Below are 11,339 nucleotides of genomic sequence, written 5' to 3'. Positions count from 1 at the left end.
AATCACAACATTAAATGGAATATTTGTCTAGTCATACAAATCAATGCAGGAACTGAATGGCTAAGAATGTTTTACAATAACCCATTTTTTATTCTTTGGCTGGTCCCTCAACTACAACAGAAGAGATTAATAATATGAAAGGTCAATACAGCAAGAAATCCCAGTATTATCTGTAGTTCATATATATATATATATATATATATATATATATATATAAATTATTATTATTATTACTTGCCCTGACACCATGAACTTTAAATGGTCACAAATAAAGGAGCCCACATCTTTTCTCATTTTTCAAGAGAACTTTAAGACAAGCATAGGATGCTGTGAACAGCTCAGAATTGCAGGTAAGGCGTTCCTAACTCAGTATCTGACCCATCAAAATAAGCACCTGATAAGATCATACTTAAATCTTCCCATTTCTTAAGATTTTGTTTGGTCTGGTCGTTTGGACACTCGGGCTCTGCATTGAGGCTCTGTTCTCCATGGCTGTCTAGTTTTGTGTGGCATTTCCTTGGAGAGTCTCTCTCTAAAATGCTGCCAAAGTCGAGGTACTCCTCAGCATCACGATATTCCATACAGATAGTCTTTGTTTTTTCTTCAACGGAAGGCTGAGTCATCCACAAAGGCAATTCTGCTGGACAAAGGCTTCGCTTCGGTGTTATTTTCTTAAAGCTGCATAATAATTTGTTAAGTCCATCTCCTCCGGGCCTCTTCACCCTTGCCAGGCTGATGATCAGGGTCTTTCTACCAGTCATGTTTTAAGGTCTTCGATTTGGTGAGCCTGGGGTGATTCCTTCCGTTGGGGACAGCATTCAGCGCAGCTCAATCTTAATCTGCACGTGCATATTGAGCGATATGACATAAAAAGCGGGGAAGTTGATTTCCAGCTTACACGACAGCCTGAAAAAAAGAAGCATTATGGGATCAACTGATGATGTCCAACACTATCAGGCCAAATCCACCGCGGTAGGCGTGAGTCACAGATCACTTCTACTGCCTTTAGGCACTCTGCTTTGTCTTGAAACTTCTTGGTTACTGGTAATCAAGCATACAATACAACCAGGGTTAGGAAAGCCAAAGCGGCGGTTGGTTGTCCAAGTGCTTCTGAAAATATTTGCCAAGTTAGCTGGCAGCCAATGACATCACAAAGCCCACCCGCATATGCGCAGTACGCCAGTGTGGACGCTAGCTTAGCTGCTTTCACCGACTTCAGCTACACAGGTTGGATATGTTTGGCAAAGTACTTGTGGTACCTTATGACTTTACAGGAATGATATTAAATCTGCTTCCTTTTCTAAGCAAAGAAACTAAACTACATATTGTTTTGTCCTGGTTAGGTACCAGAAAAAAATAACTTCTTTCAGTCTCAGATGTAGCAGTGGGTACATTGAAAGCTTAGACCACTTACAAAACCATATGTCATAAATATCACATGGTGAAATCACGTGTTTTTGTAGACTGGCACATCTTAGTGTTCCTATCTTTGAATACAGCAAAGTATTCATTTAGATAAACCAGTGACCCAGCTTCATCTGGATAAGGACGGGAGAGTAGTTCACATTCTATGATTTTTTTTAAATTATCTGGGGCTTATATTATTTTTACTGCTTATTTATGTTTATACTTTTAATTTTTCATACTTTCAATTTCAGAACAAAATAAAACACAAAAAGACAACAATACACAATATGCATCCCTGCTATTATGTGGGAGATTTTCTTGCCTTAAGGCACAGAGACAGAATAGAAGAAACCCTCTAGACATGAACAGAGTACTAGGTGGGTCAGGTCCAGTAAAGGCTGCAGGGGCAGCCACAGAGAAACTATAATAAAGGACATAGGCTTCCAAGGGTTCTACTTCTTCCATTCAAGAGGCATCCTCATTACCTCATCTCTCTTGAATGGGGAATCTCCTCAGGAACAGCAACACTGGGATTCTCTGCTGTCACCTCATCTTCATCAATGTTGAAGCCTAGTTTGATCATGCAATAAACATGGTTGCAGTGGGTTTGAGAATCCACAAGTGAGAAACTGGAAGAAATCAGAGCAGTTTCAAACACCAGCACCACAAGGTCCTTGACAGTTTTGTCATTTTTTCCACCTCAGCCTTCTGCCATAGGGTCTCCACAATGGATTAGTCAGGATTGATCTTTTGTTGCTTTTTGGCTATCATGTAGCCCATTGTAGAGTTGAGTCCATGTTCCTGGGCTTTCATGATCTGCTTCATGTTGGCAGTTCAGCTATATGTGCTTGTTACAATGCAGCAGAGTGAAGACACAAGCCTATGGGAGATTGTCACATTCTCATCCTTCTTATTGGAGATCCCCCTCATGTGCTTGCAGAGAGTCTCAAGCTCTGCTTTGCTCTCCTCCATCTTCTTTTTTTCCTAGGTTTTGTAACTCCAGGCTTCCTTAATCAGCAAGACCAGGCAGGCTCTGTGCATCAAGTTCCTTGAGATGCTGCACACAGTACTCATCAATAGGTTCAGTGATATATACCACCTCACAGTCCTGCTTCTGCACATGCTCAACAAAGGCAGAGCTGGCCACCTGCTCTTTGCTCTCACCAGTGATAAAGTAGATGGAGTTTTGTGTTGACTTCACAAAAGACACATATCAAAACAGGGCAGTTATCTCATCTCCAGTCTGAGAGGTGTTATAGTTGAAGAGCTCAGAGAGGTGCTCACAGTGGAATCTTCACGGATTCCAAGTTTTAGATTCTTGGAGAATGACTTGGGAAATTTCTAGTCATTCTCTTTGTTTTCAGCCAACTCAGAAAAGAGCTCAAGGCACTCCTTCACAATGCTTTTGGGGTAACATTCAGGATTTTGCTCCACTGGAGCATTTCTCCAGAGGTATTCAGGGGCACATCCTTAGAGTCAAAAGCACCACAGATGAAGTTGAGGTACTCATTGTTAGGAGTCCCACAAATATCCCTAGCTAAACAACTGTCACATATATGTAGAGGGCTTAGGTTGGTCCCATGCAGGCTCCCTGGTTGTTGCTTCAGACTCTGTGAGTTCCTATGAGCTAGGTTAGTTGTTTCTGTGGATTATCTTGTGATGTCCTTGACTCCTATGGCTCCTATGATCTTTCCTCTCTCTCTTCAGCAGGATTTCTGAGCTCTGTATAATGTTTGGCTGTAGGTCTCTGTATCTGTTTTCATCAGTTACTGGATGAGGAGTCTCTGATGACAATTGAGGTAGTCACAAATCTGATCATAGGAGATGGCCAGTTCAGGCTACATAACCACTAATGATAGGAGTCTTAGATGGGGTCATCCTTATAGATTCCTGGGAGATTCCTTTACACCAGTTTTCTATCTAACCCCCCAAACATTCCCCTTTCCAGTCATCTCTTTCAGTAGACTCTCCCTCCACCCACCCATGAACCCAAACATTCAACTTCCCATCCCCATCCTTCCTGAGTCTACCCTGGAGGTTTATTCTATTTCCTTTTTCCAGGGAGATCTATGTGTCTCCCCTTGAACACTTGTCTTTATGTTGCCTCTTTGAGTCTGTGAATAGTAACACAGTTATCCTTTACAGTTATTATTCACTTATCAGTGACTACATACCATGTTTGTTTTTCTGGGTCTGGGTTATCTGACTCAGGATGATTTTTTTTTCAAGTTTCGTCAATTTGCCTTCAAATTTCATGCTGTCATTGTTTTTAACACCTGAGTAATACTCTAGTGTATAAATGTACCACATTTTCTTTATCTATTCTTCAGTTGAGGAGCATCTATGTTGTTTCCATGTTATGGCTATTACAAATAAAGCTGTTATGAACATATTTGAGGAAGTGTTCTTGTAGTATGATTGAGCATCCTTTGGGTATATATCCAAAGTGGTATTGCTGGGTCTTGCTGTCTCTAATGCTTTGGCTGGCTCTTGGGAACCTATTCATCATACTGGTTTGCCTTGCCCAGCTTAAAGAAAAGGGAAGGTGTTTAGTCCTACCTCAACTTGATATGACATGCTTTGTTGATACCCATGAAAGGCCTGCCAACTTTTGAACTGAAACAGAGGAGGCATGGTTTTGGGTGGCAGAGGAGACATAGGAGGAGAGAATTGGAAGGGAGAAATGAGGGAAAACTGGAGTTGGGATGTAAAATAAATAAATAAATTTTAAAATGTTATATAAGAGAAAAGAAATATATCCTATATTATGATTTTATTTATATAAAACTATACTAACTATAGCTATAACACTTCTAACAAGAAAAATTTTGATCATATATTGTGTTTTGTTGCTTAGTGACTTACATCTTCCTCAATACAATCTATATGGATTAGCAATCACTGTATTCCCATTTTAGGGGTAAAGAAAATTAGGTAAAAAATAGTGTCAAAAAGATTAAATGAAGGTTGGATAGATGGCTCAGCAGTTAAGAGCTCTGGTTGCTCTTCCAAATGTCCTGAGTTCAATTCCCATCACCAACATGGGGTCTAATAACTGCTGATGACTATAGTCCATGGGGTCTGGTTGCCTTTTCTGGTGTGCATACATACAGAGAAAACACCCATATACATAAATAAATAAACCCTTAGTTTAGTAACTTTATATTTTAAAAAGGTTCAACAAATTGACCAATGTCAAACAGTTACTGAGTAACTTATAGTGCACTAATCTGCAGAATATTGAAATACAAGCTTAAGTGTTGTCAGATACTAACGTACAGGCTAAATATTAGTATATCTCAATGTTAAAAGTTCTTCTGGGCTAGGGAGATGACTCAGCCATTAGGAGCTCTTGCTGTTCTTCCACATGATTCAGATTCAGTTTCCAGCATCCACAAGGCCACTACCTTAGTAACCCTAGTCTCTGGGGATCTGATACACTCTTCTAGCTTCTGTAGGCACTAGGTACTATAAAGTATATAGATATACATGCAAACAAAACATCCATATACACTAAACAAATAAAAAAATAAAAGTACAAATAAAGCTGAGGTAGTCAGGTACCAGCTCATCATAGCTGTTTGTGATAAACACATGGCAGACATACAATGTAATGTTGTTCTTGTTCTCAAAAAGGTTAGAGGGAAATCATCAAATAATGAAGAGCAATGCTCTGAATTCTAACAGTAGAGTAGTGCTTAACTGCCAAGTGGTCTTCCCAATCATTGGGGAGGATCTTCTAGAATTCAACATATTCTTCTTGAGTGATGTCATCAGGGTTTATGGTACAAATAGGCCAGTCTTAGTCACCTCTTTCTGATCCATGTGTTTCTTCTTTGTTTTTGTTTTGTTATCTTTGCCATTGTTGTACTCCTCATTAGATCCCACATCTTCAGTCTTAGGCTTCCCCTCTTCATCCTTATCTTTCTTTTCTTTCTCACCTCTCCTTGCTGTACCTCATCATCACTGATCTCATTTTCTTTTTTGTTCTCCAAATAGAGAGTGAAGGGATAGCCTATGAACTGTGAGTGTTTCTTCACTACTTCTTTGACCCTCTTCTCTAAGTGCCACGGACTGGCCCACCGGGAGTACCACGACCGTAGGAGAATCAGGGCTTGGGTAGTCAGGAAGGCAAGGATTCGGCGACTGACAGACAGACAACAAACACACTCAAAAGTGGTTTGAATCTGCTGCAATTTTACCTCTGCAAATCAGTAGTTTATATACAGAAAAGAAAACTATCAAGTCATACAGGGAAAAACAAGAGCTTGGCAATAATTCAATTGCATCATCTTTAAAAAACATCAAGCACACAGTTACTAATCGGTGCTAGACATATCCCTTCATTCACAAGAACTTTATGACCCAAAGAGCAGTCTGTGTTTTTTAAACTTAGTACAGTTCCTAGACTTGTGTAGGCTTCTTGCAGCTGTGTCCTTCATCTTTATCTCAGCTGCCCGCTAGTTTATTATTCATTTTTACTTTTCTGGTTCTCATGACCCATTTAGCCAATTTGGATGCTGCAGATCCTCCCTAAGTCTTTCTTCAGTTCTTTACCATATATCTCTTCTAATATAAAATCTTTTTACCTGCTGGAATATGGACACTTGTACTTTTACACCTGTAAGGGGAAGGGGTTCTGCTGTAGTCCTTAAGTTTTCCATGCTGAACTTCCTCAACAGAGGGGTCCACCATCTGCCTCCTATGAGATAATGTTTTCTGCCATAAATCACTTTAGTTGGGATTCCTAGTGGGTGAGTGTTCATTCCCTAGAAGTGCCTGAACTATTATACTTTCTATTATCTAGCAGCTTGAGGCTTGAGGTCTTTAAGGAATAGTTCATTCTGCTATATCTAAATAAGGTCCATGTCCAGCTTCCCCTTTCCTCCACAGTTCACAACCCAAGCATTCATTAATTTTGGCTGTGTTTTATAGATTAATTAGAACATTATCAGAAAAGCAGTTATACAGAACCCATAGCCAGAGAGCTCATGATCTGTGAAGCACGTCTCCTTCAAGAAGGAGGCATAACATGGGCACTCTGCCAGGGACCTCCAGGGAGCTTAGTCCCGTGGGACATGTATCTCCCGTCCGCTATTATTGACATAATTGTTCATGTCACACGGACGACAATGGAGTTGGTGTGGCATCTAAGTATTCTGTCTTGTCGTCTTTGAGGTGAAGATCACTTTGATAACCAAGCCAATGATCTCACAACGGTTTGAACCAACTGAAAGGTTCATGAGCAGAATACTCCCAGGCATACTGCTCAGCATGAGTGTAATTTGTGATAGCAACCACTTTCTCTGTCACTGAATTTACCAAGTAGAATCAGATACCAAACTGCCCAATCATGGAGATGTCTGGACCATCCTGGAGAGACTTCATGAATTCTTTTGTGCCAGACTTAGAAATAGTTCTCAAGTTATTTATGAGACCAGCCTTGGTCATGCCAATGCCTGTGTCCAACAAAGTCAGGGTGCACTCCTGAGGGTTGAGGATGATGTCAATATTCAGTTCTTTACCACTGTTGAATTCTGAAGGATCTCTCAGACTTTCATTGTGAATCTTATCCAAGGCATCAGAAACAGTAAAGATCAACTCCAGAAAGAAATTTTCTTGGTTTGAGTAGAAAGGATTGATGATAAAATACATGAGCTGAGTGCTTTCTACCTCTTCCACTCCAAGGTGCACTTCATTAGGCATCTTGACAGGAAACCCAAATAGTAGTGCAGAGAAGGGTGAGGCCAGACTGGGACTGACTTACATACTGCATGGGAGAGCTGGCTCATGAAGAAGTGGCTCAAGAAAGCCTATATTTACATGTTTGAAGCAATTTAAGAAGAACTGTTTACCTAGAGAAATAACACAGAGGTTAACAATGAGTTCTACTCTCCCAGAGGATCTGAATTCGTTTCCAGAACACAGCATGCAGCTCACAATCACCTGTAGGTCCTGCTGTAGGAATCAAAACCCTCAGGTCTCAGCCCTAGCTGCTCATGTGCACATAGGCCCCAGTGCCACACATACCCCTGCCCCAAGCATGCACACACTCAATCACACATATACATAATCTTCAAAAAATAGTATAAATCCTTGAATATAATATAATATAATATAATATAATATAATATAATATAATATAATATAATATAATATAATATAATATAATATAATAAATATAATATAATATAATATAATATAATATAATATAATATAATATATAATAAATTTCTATCCTTAGTGCATGAGCTGACTTTTTGGAGCCCACTACCTATGATAGGACACCTTGCACAGTCTTGATGCAGGGGGAGGAGCTTGGACCTGCCTCAACTGAATGTACCAGGCTCTGCTGACTCCCTGTAGGAGACCTTACCTTGTCTTAGGAGGGAATGGGGGATGGGCTGTGGGGGAGAAGACTAGAGGGGTGGGGGAAGGGAAGAGAGGGGGATCTGTCATTGGTATGTAAAATGAATATAAATTTTCTTAAGAAAAAATATATAATATAATATAAAATAATATAGTATAATAATGCCATGAAACAAAATCAAACAAATAAGAATGTGACAAAACATACAGGAAAAAAAGAGCCCAAGATAGGGGACAAGAAAAAGATACAGAAGCAGAGAAATACTTGTTTGCACATTCAAGAATCCCATAAAAACACAAAACTGGAAGCCATAATATATACACAAAACCTGTAGATTTAAAAAAAGATAAATAAACAAACAAGTAAAGAAAGAAAAGAAAATTAAAAAGAATAATAAAAATAAAATAAAATAAAATTTAAATAAGCCTTGACATGACATTGTGAGACAAGGAACGTTTAATCCTAGTTTTCTTCCAAAGTGAGACTGCATTGGAAAAAACTAAGTTGTCATTTGCAAATGGTCAATTGGAGATAGCTTCTGGGTTAGGGATGGTGGTCTTCTTGTATAACCCAGGACCACAGTAAAATAAATTAAATTGTGATACAAGCATGTATGCACAATGATAGTGACACTAACATTTAAAACACAAGATGCATCCTAGAGCTATCAAGTCAAAGAACAAGTAAAAAAACAGAAAGTAAAAAAAAAAGAAATGTAATGTTCAGAATTAATTTACAAGTATTTTTGTTCTCTCCCCAGTCTTAAACAATTCTGAGTTATACTTCAAGGTTTTTGAAATTGTTAGCTGTATCTATGGATTTAACTGCTCAACAATCTGTGATTCTTGTTACATATGAGTCTCTCCATCTGTAAGGTTAATAGTTTGCTCTGTGACATCAGGTATCTAATAAATATAAGAGGACTTGTTGATATTCAGGATGTAAGCTTTCTGGATTTTTCTTTTGTTTTAAGGAAGGAATGTAAGTTTTCCCAATTCTTATGCATTAGCCAAGGAAGTCAAAAATCTATTGATACAGTTTTAAAAAATTCATGAAATAAAGACAATGATTTTGAAAACTTCAATGTGAATATTAAATGACAGTCATGGTTCATACATATATTTCCTATCCTTTTAACAAGGGAGGTTTTAGAAACATCCCAGTTTTTATACTTTAACATGCTGTTTTTGCTCTCTACATATTTTCTTCTTTTTGAAGCAATAGTGAAATTTATAATCCATTGCATTTTGTAATTGTTTTTGTTCAGACAGAGAACAATTTTCAGTACCTATAAATGAGATATGCCAAGGTCATATGAACAAAATTAGTTAAAAGACAGGTGTTCTAGCCGGGCAGTGGTGGCGCACGCCTTTAATCCCAGCACTTGGGAGGCAGAGGCAGGCGGATCTCTGTGAGTTCGAGGCCAGCCTGGGCTACAGAGTGAGTTCCAGGAAAGGCGCAAAGCTACACAGAGAAACCCTGTCTTGAAAAACCTAAACAACAACAACAACAACAAAAAAAAGAGACAGGTGTTCTAATAATAATTATTTTATATTATTTATTATATATAATATATTTACTATCATATATATATATATATATATATATATATATATATATATATAAAAATTATTGGTTTGTCTAGACAGGGTTTCTCTTTGTAACCACAGCTGTCCTAAAACTCACTATGTAGACCAGACTGGCCTTGAATTCAAAGAGATCCACCTGCTTCTGCCTCACAAGTGTGAATATTTTTTTTTAATTCATAGGCCTATGTAACCATTTAATTGACCAATGAAAAGTTAGAAAGATGGATAGAAAATGGAACTTATATATTTTATTTCATATACAGTAAGTACATGCAAAGACTCTACAGGTTGTCTGGAAGCTATGTTGGTTTGTTCATATCTAGGTAGCATATGCTTATGATATATATTTTTGTGTGTGCGTGTTTGTTTCAGGGGGCTACCATGTGTGCCATTTGTGAGTGTGTGTGTGTGTGTGTGTGTGTGTGTGTGTGTGTATGTGTGTGTGTGTATGTGTGCATGAGTGTGTTTAGGGCAGAGAACAACATCAATTTGACTGTTCATTAATTAACCCCTTTTTTTGAGACAAGTTCTTTTACTGGGATGCTGGCCCCACCAAGTCAGCTAAGCTGGCTTACCTGAGCCCCAGCCATCTGGTTTACTCCATGTCCCCATCTTTGTAATTACAAGCACTCCGTGCCACACTTGGCTGTTTTGGGTTTTGGGCTGTTGTTTTTATGTGTGTCATGAGAATCAAATTTATGTTCACATATTGCAAAGAAAGCAGTTCATCAACTTATCTATTATCTTTCCAGCCTCATAATTTCAATTTTGAATGTATACTCCCTATAAAACTCCATATTCTCTCATTATAAGTAGCAATGTTGTTATTACTCATGATGCCATGAAATTTCATTATCTCCTTTTATTTAAATAATATCAAATATATGATTCTCATTTGGCAATATGATTTATTTAATACTTTTTATAATTTTGCTTTATGTCACATCAATAATTGTAATGATTATAAATAATGGTTTCCAATGTTTCTCTCAAAGTTTGTTTTTATACTAAGTCTATGACTATTAAAATGCATGCCTTACTCAGAATAGTATTCTGGTAAATGTTAAAGATAATTTCTTTTCTAGTCTTAGGAAATTCAACATCGATAATTTTATACAAAAATGTAGAAATTATTTTCTATCCTTGTATCCTCTTCTGTTTACCAGATGACAATCACTATATACCTAGAATGTCACCTCTTTTAATGACTATAATCCTTTCTGACTTTTACTCTTCCTCCTATATGGATTAAAACAGATCTAAGAGAGTGTATCTTAGTTACCAAGTAACAAGAAGACATTAATCAAGAGGACTTGTTGGCAAAAGAAATAGAATGATTTAGTGACTTTGAGCTAGATAAACATAGTCTTGCTTAGACGCATAATGGATGTTTTCTTCAAGGCCTGTGGTAAAGGCAAGGAGCTGTCATAAAATCTCACAGTAGAAGCTATCTCCTTCATCCTTTCTGACCTTATTTCTTCTACCCTGAACCTTATGACAAGAGCAATGAATGAGGAGCAAGACATAATGTATCTGAAGCCCAAGTGTTATAGAAATACATTTAAACAGAGCTCTGAACCACTCCAATGTTGGAAGTGTGAGTTAACTAACGTTGGAGTGTCATAATTATTTTAGAATTCACTATTATTACTTTAGTTGATCTTCTTTATGTTATTGTTTACATTGCTGCAATAAAAATGTATCCTATGTGAATAATTAGTTTTTTTAAAAAAAATAACACTGAGTGAAATGAGTGATCATCCAATACAAACCCATGTCTCATCCAATACCTTAAAATAAATATCACTCCAGGAAAAGACAATCTACTTGCAGCCCAGATGCTTTCCTAAGATCTGAGCTTATCCACATGGTTTTAGATATTTCCAATTGACAGGATTTAGCCACGTCATTACATTTCAGTAATTCAATGCTATGAGTATAAAGATGGACAGATAAAGAACAGAAGTTAAAAT

General features: G+C 37.7%; 1 pseudogene; it reads right to left on the bottom strand.

Moving 5' to 3' along the window:
* Positions 1 to 818: 818 nt before the first annotated feature.
* On the bottom strand, positions 819 to 7,113 carry LOC102925548 (heat shock protein HSP 90-beta-like; annotated as a pseudogene).
* Between the last annotated feature and the right edge of the window lie 4,226 nt (positions 7,114 to 11,339).

This window comes from Peromyscus maniculatus, chromosome X (genome assembly GCF_049852395.1).
Source record: "Peromyscus maniculatus bairdii isolate BWxNUB_F1_BW_parent chromosome X, HU_Pman_BW_mat_3.1, whole genome shotgun sequence".
Lineage (NCBI taxonomy): Eukaryota > Metazoa > Chordata > Mammalia > Rodentia > Cricetidae > Peromyscus > Peromyscus maniculatus.
The sequence above is the reverse complement of the archived record's forward strand: the minus strand, read 5'-3'. Positions and strand labels throughout refer to the sequence as shown.